Here is a 10,683-nt window from a genome sequence, read left to right as displayed (position 1 = left end):
TTGAATTATTTCTCCCCATGCTCTTCGTGATTTGATGGTTTGTGAAGAGAAATCTGCTGTAATTCTGATGGGTCTTCCCTTGTAAGTGATCTGTTTCTTGTCTCTTACAGCTTTTAATATTCTGTTCTTGTATTGAATTTCTGGAATTTTTATTATTATATGCCTGGGTGTTTCTCTGTTAGGGTTGTAGGTAGCTGGGGTCCTGTATGCCTCATACATTTGAGTATCTTTACCTTTTGCTAAATTAGGAAAATTCTCCTGGATTATTTCTGTGAGTAGCTTTTGTAGTTCACTTGTTTGTGTCCCTACTTCTTCTTTTATGTTCTTAATCCTTAAGTTATGGCTCCTCTTATCATCTTCTTGTCTTTGTATTATTGCTGTGTGTTTCTTTGTTATTTTTAAGAAGTTTTTCATTTCATTCTCCCATGTTTCAAGTCTGCCCTCCAATTCAGATAGTCTGTCCTTAGTTTCTTTCAAGCTGTTATGCCAGTCTTGGGTAGACTTCTTGATTTCTTGATAGTCCCTTTGCACCTGCTTCACATACTCAATGCTTTCTCTGTTTTCTCCATCAAGCAATTCTCCCCTCTTTTTCTGTTCTTCCATTCCACCATCTGTTTTTTCCTGGGTGGTGCTTAGCATTTCTCTAACTATTCTGCATACTTCTAGCTTCAGGTCATTGATAACTTCATTCCTGAATTGGTCTATGAGGCTCTCTAAATGGCGCTTAATGTATATTGGTGCAGTGTCCACTATTGCCTGATTCTCAGGATTGGGGGTCGAGGAGCCTTTTTTGTTGCTTCCCTTCCCCATATTTTCTGTTCCTTATAAAATGTAATCTTACACAGGAGGCCCGGCTTCCCTGCCTGTCAGCCACAGCTTGATCAAATTGCGCTGGTTAGTTGTTCCCGCTCACCACTGCGCCCCAGGGAGTTGCGGAGGAGGCAGCCTACGCGGGAGTCGGTCGCTCCTCCGGGCCACCGTCAGGCTCTGGGATCTGGGTTAGGCCAGCCTAGGGAGTCCGCCAGCAGCGTCCCTCCGGCCAGGCACCTTTCACCAATCCCTTCCGAGAGAGAAACGTGCGGCTGCAGTTGCCACCGCGCCCTGCTCTTACAGGACTGCCCGCGCCCAGAAAAACCTCCGCTGGAGTCAAACTGCGGTAGGGAGTCAGTTCCTCGCTCACCTCGCCACCAGTCAGCCTTCCTCCCTGTCCGTCGCGTTTCCGACTCCGTTCGCAGACTCCCGTTCCCAAGCCTCTGCGCGTCTCTCCTTGCCGAGCCGCTATGGAGGTAGCCGGCCGCCGGGCGGCGGGAAATCCAAACCGCGGTTTCCGATGGCGCGGGAACTCCGTTCCCAGACTCCCGTTCCCAGAGCTCGGCAGTCGCGTCTCTCCTTGCTGAGCCGCTGTGGAGGCGCCGGCCGCCGGGCGGCGGGAAATCCAAACCGCGGTTTCCAATGGCGCGGAGTCGAGCCTCCACACCGAGATTTTTCTGTTCCTATTTTAGCGCCAGGACTGTATTCCAAGTTGGATTCTCTCAGCCCAGTTCGTTCCTGAGTCAGCAGAGCATATCTCTACTGGTTCGTATCTCCTTAGTCCGCATCATTCCTGGCCTCTGAGCCGAGCCTTTAGAGAGCGTTCAGTAGTTGCTGTTGTCTGTCCGCCATGTTCTCTCCAGTCTCAAGTTTCCACCTTCTTAATACCTCACAGTGTGAACTGAACTTCAGCACATGAACCCTTGGCAGAGGACACACAGGAACAATACCCAACCGTTTGTTAGAGATGACTGTGTCTTTGATAGGAAGAAATGTTCCTATTTTTGAGAAGTGCACTTTCTCCAAAATGAGCCTAGGTGGAAGAAGTGAGGAGGAGAAAGAAAGCAAGCAAGAAGGACGGGGGAGAGGAGGATAATGGAAGGGGAGAGGGAGGAGGAAGAAGAAGAAAAAGAAGGAAGGAAGGACTAAAAAGTAGATAATTATAGCAGAAAGGTTAGAAAAAATGTACAGTATATGGTGAAATTAAGACATAAATGTACACGCTCAGTTTATTTCTCCTGGAGCTTTGGAAAAATAATCTCTGAAGTTTGCTTAGAGCCCAAATGATCTTTCTCAAAATAGGGCCCACTGACAGCTTTCCTTTGACACCCCTGAAGAAAATGTTAAAAATACAGATTTTGCCAGGCATAGTCATACATGCCCATAATCTCAGCATTTTGGAGGCTGAGGCAGGAGCCATGAGTTCAAGGCCAGCCTGAACTACATAGTGAGACCCCGTCTCAAGGAAAACATAGCTACACCCAATATTCTAATTCTTGGATCTGGATTTAAATCCAAAAGCCTGTATTTTAATAAACTCTCAAGTGATCCTGATGCCACCCAGTACTGAGACTCCCAGACAAGCCCAGTAGACAGAGCCACTCACTGAGTGTGGCTCACACCTGCTCTCAGAGGCCCATCGGTGCTGGCTTCAGAGCCAGCGGAGCCTCTCACAGGGAGGTGTCTGCAGTGACCTGTCACACCCACAGTCACAGTCATTGGTCCCAAAAATAGAGACGACTCTGTGACAATAAAATTATTATTAACTCATTACACTGTGAGCAGTAATGCTGAAAATGCTGATAGAAAAACCTGCTAGAAATAAGATAAGTAGGAGTAACTGCCACACATCTACATTTTTGGCCAGAGAAGGGAAAGTTTGCAATGTGCATCAAATGTTTTTAAAATGTACAAATTTTTTGAGCCAACAATTTGACATCAAGATAACTATCCTCAGGAGATAGATGTGCGCAAAGATGTGTGTACAAAGATATTCACTGAACCCTGATATGTAATAGAAAATAATTTAAACCAATCATCCAAAAAATTGTAAACTGGATAGAAAATAATAGAACCATAAAGTGAAATGCTATCTGTCTTCTATCACTCACTACTTTTAGAACTCGTCTTTGAAAAAATATATATTGATAAGGAAAAATGTTCATAATACATCGTGAAGTAAAGAGCTGGTTACAAAACAGCATATGGAGTGCATATATAATTTATAGGAGAGTGTATATGAACTTAATGAAATATTTTACATGTGATAGATTTAGTATTATGGTATACATAAATGCATGCATATATATGTTATATAAACACATAGTCACCACACACATATGAGAAGGGGGAAAGAGGGCATTGACTATTATTATTTCCCCAATTGCCCTCCTTGCCTTATCCTACCCTCTAATTTCACATTTCACTAGATTATTAAGAGCCCTTCATCCTCCTTCTTGTTGCAAACAAGATCCATTAATGGATGTTAAGATTAGTGGACAAAAGTTTAAAGGGAAACAATTTGCATAATATCAAATATATTTATTAATACAAAAGAATAGATAGTAACTTTACAGTGTAGAAATCCAGCAGACAGCATTTTGATGAAGTGACCAGGATTCATAAAGTTAATAATAAGACATGCAAAGATCATGATTCCATTGATACAATACACCAAGAAAAACAACATCGTTTCTGCAATATACTTTCCAAAAGAACACATTTTTCCTTTTTTGTACCAGGGATCAAGCTCATGACCTTGTGCTTGCCAGGCATGTGCTTTTATGCCTGCTGAACTAAATCCCAGGCCCTAGAACACAATTTTATTGCAGTCACCAAGAGCATCTAGCAAAGCAAGTTTCGAATTATTTCTACAAAATAACTGATTGGTACTCTTCCAAAATTTTAAGCTCATGAAAGATTGCAGAAGTGTCATAGACTGGAAGAGATGAAAGAGACATTGATAATTCAAGTGTGCCATGGTATGGTGGACCAAATTCTGGAACAGAAAGAGACATTAATAGAAACATTGATGAAACTCAAATTAAAGCCTGTAGTTTGGTTACTAGCACTGTACCATTGTTAACTTCCCATTTTGATCATTGTACTATGGTGTGTAAGATATTAACATTAGGAAGGGGGGGCATAGGCACTCTCTGTACAATTGTCATCAGTTTTCTGTAGCCTTGTGACAAATTACCACAAATGAAGCAGCTATATACCCTGCTCAAGGTGTCCACTAAACTCGAGATAATCACCAGGACCAGGGTTTTTATCTAGGGCTCAAGATCTTCTCCCAAGCTCATTAAGGTTATTACCGGAATTCATTTCTGGGGTTATAGGAAAGACATTCCATTTCCCTGGGGGTTTTCAGCTATAGGCCACCTTCATTTGTTAAAAGCCTCTTCCCACTCCCTACTCGTGGCCCCTGAGTTTCACAACCAGAAGTGTACTGAATCCTCCTCATGCTTTACATCACTCTTAATTCAGCCAGAGAAAGTTCTTTGCTTTTAAGAGCCCCGGTAAACCCAGTACTCCCCTGGAGCTGAGACAGGAGGATGAAAAGTTAAAGCCCAAAGTGTACAACTTAGCGATGTAGCAAGACCATGTCTAAAAAATATTTTAATTAAAATAAAAACTCCAATGATCAGATTGAGCCCACCTGGGTAACTCAAGCTACTCTCCCTATTTTAAGGTTTGTAGCCCCAAATATAATTGTAAAGTCTCTTTTGCTATCTAACATAATACATTCAGAGTCTTATGAAATTCAGGCAAGAATATTTTGGAGGACCATTTTCCTACTGCAACTATAATTGCAGCTTTTCTCAAAGTCTAAAATTCATTCAAATAAAAAGCCAAAAAGAGTTGATACTGCATTGATTCTTGAGGGATTTGTTATTTACTGTTTTCTAAGAATTTTGCATTGAGTATATATTATTTCTATGATCATAAAATGAGATGTATCTGTTGTCTTGTCAAAAGAGGAAAAAATATATCTCTATTTCTATTCTCAAATAAAGCTATGCTAGGAAAACCTTGTTATTCAATCATGATGGTGCACACCTGTGTTCCAACCTAATCTAAAGGCTCAGGTAGAAGCATAGCTTGAGCCCACGAGTGAGACCCTTAAAAAAAATTTATGCTGCTTACGGAACACCAATCAGGAATACTGCCAGCGTGTTACTTCCCAAACTGTTCCTTCTCTGAAAAATGAACTCTTAGAATTCAAACAGAATTATCAACCAATTTTCCCTGTTAAAATAAGTCAGTCTATGACAAAATCTTGTCTCTCACAAGGATTTCCCCCAGTACATTTTCTAAAGATAACTTGTAGTTTAGGAATCCAGTTGAAGACATTTGAATTGCTTTGAGTTAATAAATCCAAATGAGCCTGGCATGTTGGTACACACCTGTAATCCCCGGGCACTGGAAGGGGTATTAGGCAAGATGATGGAAAATTCAAAGCCAGCCTTGGCAATTTGAAACGATGTAAATAAAGGCTGGGAATGTAGCTCAGTGTGAACCTGCTGGGTTCAATCCCCAGTGCTGCAATAAATAAATAAACTTTTAAAATCAGAATGGTTGAACAGAGTGTTATAAACAGGCCTGGAAATGTCATTTTCATCAAGCATGGGTCAACTGAGATGTTGTTATTCACAACATAATAACAAAATCACAATAACTTCCTGAAACTCCAACACAGTATAATGAGATCAATTACTGAGTAAGCTCAGCCCTGAGGGGGCCGAGAGGGCAGATATTCTTGGCAGCTCTTCAAGTTGGAGGTCTAGAGAAGTGGCAGACATATAGGGAGGCTGCTGGCAATGCAGGACTCAACCATGAGGCTCAAAGCCTGAGTATCCTAGAAAGGTCAGATTTTCATTTTCTCAAAAAATAAATGTGGAGTCGTGGATTTAAAGAATTTGCCAAATACAAAGCAATTGCAAATCCTCCAGTAATTCTGCAAGGTATTAATTCATGTATTGAACACTGTTTTAGCACTAGAGATGCAGTGATATAGAACTTGTAGCTTAGCAGAAGAGACAGACATTCAATCAATAATCACTCAGATAACTACAAAACCATACCAGATCCTTCAAAGAAAAAGTTCAGAAGTCCAATAAGAAATATTCTTCCATAGAGCCAGAAACAGAAGGTCCAAAGATGTGTTTTCTCATCAAATTTGTTACAAAGTTATACTTTTACATGGAACTAACAAAAATAATAGAGATAATATGTACCCTGTTTACCCTAATGATAACATGTTACAAAACTAAAGTTCAGTGTCACAAACAGGATACTGATATTAATAGAATCAATCTACAGAACAGCTTCATCTCAAAAGACTTTGGTGATGTTACACATCATACTTTTGGTGAAAATCATATTTCATATTATTTTTGTTTTTGTTTTTGTTTTTGATAATCATGTTGCTTTACATAAGGCACTCTTCACCTGTACTCCACTCCTGATGCCTACAAGCACTAACCTAGTTTCCATTTCTGACTTTTATCAATGCAAGGATACAAGGGAATCATATACTATCTGATCTTTTGGAACTGAATTTTTTTGCTCAGCAATTCCCTGAAGATATATCTAAATTCTTGTATTAATAGTGTATAGTAATAGTGTGTTTCTATTGCTGAGTGAAATTCCAAGTATGGGGTACCACAGTTTGTTTAATCATTCAATTGCAGAAAAACATTTTAGGTTATTTCCAATGATTGGCAAAATCTATTAACAAAGATTTTGTAAAGATTTGTATACAAGATTTTTGTGAATGTAAATTTTCATTTCTCTGGGATAAATGCATACATATGTAATTGCTGGGTCACAGAATGACTGTATTTTTTGCATATTTAATTTTCTAAGAAACCACTAAATTGTTTTCAATAACAATCACAATTATAGGGACAATTATAGGAAGCTGGCAGATAGGAAGTTCAGGTGAAGACAAACCAGTATAAGGATTAGTGGTGTTCCTGACATGAAGAACACAACAAATTGAACAGAACATTTCCAGAAATAAAACATGAAGTAATTTTCCTTAAGAAAGGGTCTGCATATTGAAAAGTCAAGTCATGTAACAGGAAATTTGATATAAGAAGCTCAGTGTCCTACTGAGGCCACCAAATTTTAATCTTAAAGATTTCTGGTACCAGGCAGAAAAACTAGACAGTTTCAGATTTCTCCGTGGCAGAATCCAAGTCAAAAGACAAGAAATGTCTGCACAGAGCGTATGTGTGTATGGGCAAGCACATGCATGCATGTATCTGATACAGTGATCATTTAGTGCTCATGACGGTTATTTCTTAGTGTTCATGGTGGTAGCATTTGGAAACGGTTATATATAGTGGTGGATTAACTAATAGTGAACTTGCAACCCCCAGCTGAACTGAATTAGCGTGGTGCCGGGTATGAAAGACCCACCTGAGCATTGCTGTTAACAGGGTAAAAGCAGAACTGGAAGGGAAAATAATGGATCGTTGAATCTCCTGAAGAAGCCTGTCACACTGGTTTTGCTGCTGTGAACTCAGCTGTTCTCATCTTGGTTTCCTCACTGTGGCTGAGGATGGCTGTGGTTCTCTTTGCAGGAGCTCTAGTCCTCACTTTGAGTGTGGCTTTCTGGTTCCAGTGCAGATCCCTCAGCTTCCAGCTGGATTTGTGCAAGACCCTGCCTTGGGATCCAGGGCCTCAACTGGATGGATTCTTTGGGTCTTCAGTGTGTGGACAGATTTCCTGCACTCTTGCATTTGACTCTTTGGTGACCATTATAAAATAAGACTACAAATTATGTGTCCTGTATTAAATCTTTCCCATTGTAAACCCTGACTGCAACACGTATTTTCTTTGGTTTCTCTTTGTCTTTCTTTTTTTCTTTTTTCACCCCCAGGATGAAGGATAGAACTCAGGATCTCACACATGCTAGACAAGTGCTCTCCCAATAAGCTACACTTCCAAAGAGGATCATCTATTTTCTAAATTTTATCATTGCCATTTTCTGCACTCTGTGAACTCATGAAATTTTCTTTTGTTTTATTTTACACAGAGCCCTCAAACATACTTTATCACTTGTATTTTTTAGTCCATATATAAAAACATTAAAATTGGACACCTGGGGAATCATATGATATTGTGATGCATGTATACATTGTATAATGTATACACTCCCTGTGGCTGAAACAGTGTGCCACCCACATTGTTTCCAATGACAAGATAACGTCCTTTTCTCTGGGTTATTAGCATTACCCTGCATCTATGCACCACATCTTCTCTATCCATTCAGCAGCTGGTGGATGCTTTGGTTAATTCCATAGTTTGGTTACTGTGAATATCGCTATATTAAACATAAAAGTTCAAATGTCTCTTTAGCATCCCAATTTCATTTTGTGGGTAGCGGGATTGCTGTATCTTGTAGTAGTTCGATTGTTTAATTTTTGAGAGCCCTCCACACTATTTTCCATAATGGTGTACTAATTTATGTTCTGACCAACAATGTGCCCCACGGGTCTTGCCAAATCTCGCTGTCTTTTGTGTTTTCAATAGTAGACATTCTCACTGCAGTGTGAGCTCTTTTAAATGCACAAAATGAAAAAATGAATATTATCCAGCTAACAGTCATTTTTCTTTAAAAAAAAAGATTTGAGGCAAATATCCAAAGACATGAGCAGTGATTGGCCCTAAGTGGTAGGGATACAGGTGACTGTAGTTTTCTTATTGAACTTGGTCGTACATTCTTAATTTCAAAAAATTAATAATCAAGAGCAGAAGGAGAATGTTACAAAGAAATAGATGTCTGCAGAATTTAGGGGAAAAGTAAATTGGTATAACCCAAGCTCTGAAAGAACAGCAAGGAACACAAAGTAAACTGTGAAGGGAGAGAAAAATTACTACTGGAGAGCGCAGGTTGACACGAATACCTAGAATGTCATGCAAATCCTTTCTCTCCTAAAGCCATTTTTTATCTTCAACCACAGCTTGAAGTGTTCTTTGTTTTCTTCTTTTTTTTTTTTGGTGGGGTGAGTAGTGGAGATTGAACTCAGTACCTTCATACTAAGCTATATTTCTAGTCTTTTTAAATTTTTTGAAGGTTTTTTTTTTGCTTTGTTTTGTCTTCTAGTATTTATTTTTGGACAAGATCTCAATAAATTGTGTGTTTGAGCTCCAATTTGCACTCCTCCTGTCTCAGCCTCCCAAAGTTCTGGGACTATAGGAGTGTGTCACCATACCCAGTTTTTAAAGTATTGACAGTCTTCAGAATTGTCTGAACATGTCCATGCCCACAATATTTGAGGACAACCCTATAACTGGACAACCTGTCTGCTAACATGTCCCTTCTTTTTTTTTTTTTAGTTTTTTTTTTTTTTTTTAGTTTTTTGGTTTTTTGAGTTTTGGTTGTTTTCACTGTTGTTGTTTTGTTTTTTGTTGTTGTTTTATTTTGATATTGTCTTTTTGAGACAGGGTCTTGCTATGCAGTTCAGGCTGGACTTGAGCTCACTTTGTAGCACAGGCTAGTCTCGAATTTGCAACGATACTCCTGCCTCAGCTTCCTAAATGCTGGAATTACAGGCATGTGCTACCATGCCTGGTGCTTTCCTGTTATTGTAGAACTGCCTGAATGTGAAAGGTTATACTGAAGAGATTAAATATGTTAAAACAAACATATAGTTAAAACAATGTTATACCAGCTCTACCAAATTGAAAATTTTTTTCTCCATTTCAACCTCTGTTTAGTATTTCAGAAAGTTTCTGCAAAAATTCCATGCCAAATATCAGCAAAGACAAGAGTCAAAATACAAAACTAAAACTAAATAGCATCTCTTGCCTGCTGTTTTAGGCCACAAATGAAAATCACACTGCGATCAACTTTAATATCAAAAATAATCAGCAAGCAAAAAATAAAATTCTATGAACTGATAAAATTTAATTTTGTTTGTAAACTCTAGATAATGTAAACATTAGTACATATTTTTTCAAAAAGCTATTCGGTTTGCCTAAATAGAGTACAAATGTTCAAGCTTTTAATAGCTCATATTAAACTATTCAGTCTGCTAAATCAAGTACAAATGTTCAAGCTCATATTTGCTTAGTGAAGGAAAAGATCTAACAGAGTGACTGGATTTGTATTAAAATTGTTATGGATCCCTTAAGGACTCAGGGTGGAATATGGACACTAATTGAGTCACTCTGCTCCAAATTTTCAATGTCCCCCAAGTCCAACAGCCAGCTGAGCCACAGCTGCTCCTCAGTGGACTCTGTCTCCCTGCAAGCAGGGAGGCAAGCAGCCAAGCAAGCAGCCACATCCTCAGCAACAAACATTCAGACATCTGCAGGAAAAGCCAGTGGTCCAGATGCTCTTGTGGCCCAGCTCTCTGCTCCAAGATCCCTCCCAAGGAGTCTTGTTTATATTCATCATTACCACATTAAATCCAAGCACTTATATGACAAATGGAGTAACGTCATCTTTCTATGGCTCTTTTCAGTTAACAAACGTCTATTTCTGTAGGCATTGTCTCATTTAATTTTTACAACATAATATGGGGCAATTAACAATATCCTCATTTTACTAATGAGGTATTAAGGTCTGAAAATACAGTGTCCCACAAAAAGGACACACTGGCAGAGCTTGATAGAACCCCAGGCTTGGATTCCAAGGGGAATTCAGACCTCCTCACAACACTTAGTTGAGAAGGCAATTAGCACTGTCCCTAAAGTAAAACTGCCACAACTCCTATCCCTACCTGCTATTTACTATCCCATCATCCCATTCTTTCTTTCCATAATTATTTTACATATTGGCCATCTTCTTCTCTCAATACCTAATAAACTGAACATACATGGTGTTATCAATATATACAGTGAATGTTTAATTTC

This window comes from Cavia porcellus, unplaced genomic scaffold, assembly GCF_034190915.1.
Source record: "Cavia porcellus strain 051 isolate PalLab524CR breed Dunkin Hartley unplaced genomic scaffold, mCavPor4.1 scaffold_7, whole genome shotgun sequence".
Lineage (NCBI taxonomy): Eukaryota > Metazoa > Chordata > Mammalia > Rodentia > Caviidae > Cavia > Cavia porcellus.
The sequence above is the reverse complement of the archived record's forward strand: the minus strand, read 5'-3'. Positions refer to the sequence as shown.